At 44.0% G+C, this 2,500-nt stretch overlaps 2 non-coding genes across 2 annotated transcripts in view; both read right to left on the bottom strand.

Moving 5' to 3' along the window:
- Positions 1 to 12, bottom strand: part of LOC149092830 (5.8S ribosomal RNA) — a 155-nt gene extending 143 nt beyond the window's left edge. The window contains exon 1 of the ribosomal RNA XR_016200628.1: positions 1 to 12. This exon is cut by the window's left edge and continues 143 nt beyond it. This is a non-coding gene — a ribosomal RNA (5.8S ribosomal RNA).
- Positions 13 to 499: 487 nt separating this feature from the next.
- Positions 500 to 2,500, bottom strand: part of LOC149092831 (small subunit ribosomal RNA) — a 2,171-nt gene continuing 170 nt past the window's right edge. Inside the window, exon 1 of the ribosomal RNA XR_016200551.1 lies at positions 500 to 2,500. This exon is cut by the window's right edge and continues 170 nt beyond it. This is a non-coding gene — a ribosomal RNA (small subunit ribosomal RNA).

The raw sequence follows: 2,500 nt of genomic DNA on the forward strand, positions 1-2,500 counted from the left end.
CCGCTTGAAGATGTATCTTTGCCACCGTGGGACTTTTAATAAGTATCCTAAATCTGCATTGAGAGGGTTTGAAAACAATTGTATGCAGTTTATAAAAACCATAGTTGTCTTTACTTAGTTAGGCGAAGAAGTGTAAAACTTCCTTCTTTAAACCTTGCCGTCAGCATAAGCTGAAGACTTGATCAGGTACCAAGTATGTAGCAAGACAGGCTTTTCATTATAAACTACAATTGTTTTGCAAAAGAAATTATGGCTATCGTTAGATAACCCTCACTCTTTGTTGCATTGGATAATGAAAGATGGATGTATGAATGAACGAATGTAATGCAAATTAGAATCATGTTGCAATGGCTAAATGTTTGCAATAAACATTCACAATTGCGACTCTAATGCAAATACAATTCAATTGCATTCACCATATTAGCATCTACAATATCACTATGCAGAGTGTTTGATTGTTTGAAGGTTGTATTTCTCTTATAATAAGAGGGTAATACGTTAATGATCCTTCCGCAGGTTCTCACTACGGAAACCTTGTTACGACTTTTACTTCCTCTAAATGATCAAGTTTGAACATCTTTCCAGCACAATCCGACCACTAGTTTCCCAATGGTCTGGATTGACCAGTCCGAAGTCCTCACTAAATCATTCAATCGGTAGTAGCGACGGGCGGTGTGTACAAAGGGCAGGGACGTAATCAACGCAAGCTAATGACTCACGCTTACTGGGAATTCCTCGTTCATGGGCAATAATTACAATGCCCAATCCCCATCACGAAATGGGTTCAAGCGGTTACCCACTCCTTTCGGAGCAGGAAACAGTATGCACGATGACCACTTCAGTGTAGCACGCGTGCGGCCCCGGACATCTAAGGGCATCACAGACCTGTTATTGCTCTGTTTCGTGCGGCTGCGAGCGCCGCTTGTCCCTCTAAGAAGTCCTTACAGTGCTACAGCATCCTTACCCTAGCCAATTCTGTAGGCTAATAGCAGCAGAGCCCTCAACAGCCGAAACCATCAAGAGATACTACCACCCACAGGTTGACTAAGGGGGAGTACTGCAGTGTAAACTGCAAGTCTATTTAGTAGGCTAGAGTCTCGTTCGTTATCGGAATTAACCAGACAAATCACTCCACCAACTAAGAACGGCCATGCACCACCACCCACTGAATCAAGAAAGAGCTCTCAATCTGTCAATCCTCTCAGTGTCCGGGCCGGGTGAGTTTTCCCGTGTTGAGTCAAATTAAGCCGCAAGCTCCACTCCTGGTGGTGCCCTTCCGTCAATTCCTTTAAGTTTCAGCTTTGCAACCATACTTCCCCCGGAACCCAAAAACTTTGGTTTCCCGGAAGCTTCCATTCGAGTCATGAAATTAGTTACTCAGAATGATCGCTGGTTGGCATCGTTTATGGTTAGAACTAGGGCGGTATCTGATCGCCTTCGAACCTCTAACTTTCGTTCTTGATTAATGAAAACATTCTTGGCAAATGCTTTCGCTGTAGTTTGTCTTGCGACGGTCCAAGAATTTCACCTCTAGCGCCGCAATACAAATGCCCCCGTCTGTCCCTCTTAATCATTACCTTGGATTCTTAAGACCAACAAAATAGAACCAAGGTCCTATTCCATTATTCCATGCAAGATCATTCAAGTTAAGGTAGTGGTACGCATCATATAGATGGTTGACCATACCGTTTTTAGGCACCTCTTTCGAGGTTTTGGACGCCTGCTTTGAGCACTCTGATTTTTTCAAGGTAAAAGTCTCGATCGCTTGAATCAACACTCGGTAAAGAGCATTGATAGCAAATATCGAGCAATTTTCTGTCTAAACACTATGAATGTAACCACCAGGAAAGAGGAATGAAGGTTCAAGCAAGCATCCGTAGACACAAGCAAGAAACCTAACATCACCATCTAACCCTTTAATCAGTGGACCCCATAGGTTCGACTGAAATCCAACTACGAGCTTTTTAACCGCAGCAACTTTAATATACGCTATTGGAGCTGGAATTACCGCGGCTGCTGGCACCAGACTTGCCCTCCAATAGATCCTCGTTAAAGGATTTAAATTGTACTCATTCCAATTACGGGGCCTCAATAGAGTCCCGTATTGTTATTTTTCGTCACTACATCCCCGTACTGGGATTGTGTAATTTGCGCGCCTGCTGCCTTCCTTAGATGTGGTAGCCGTTTCTCAGGCTCCCTCTCCGGAATCGAACCCTAATTCCCCGTTACCCGTTACAACCATGGTAGGCGCATAACCTACCATCGACAGTTGATAAGGCAGTTGCTTGAGGGATACATCGTCGGCTCAGAGGCCATACGATTTGCTCAGTTATTCAGAGTCATCACAAGAAATGCAACCGAAGTTGCTAAGATCCCCACTGCTAGTCCTTAGACAGCGACCGAAATCACTGAACAGGGTTCTAGGTGAATAAGAATCATTGGTCTTGTACTAATAAATGCGATCCTTCCGTCAGCAAGCTGAGGTTGGAACACTTGTTCA

The sequence above is a fragment of the Tetranychus urticae genome, unplaced genomic scaffold (assembly GCF_039701765.1).
Source record: "Tetranychus urticae isolate SD_2017Ah unplaced genomic scaffold, NJAU_TeUrti_SD_1.0 Scaffold_5, whole genome shotgun sequence".
Classification (NCBI taxonomy): Eukaryota; Metazoa; Arthropoda; class Arachnida; order Trombidiformes; family Tetranychidae; genus Tetranychus; species Tetranychus urticae.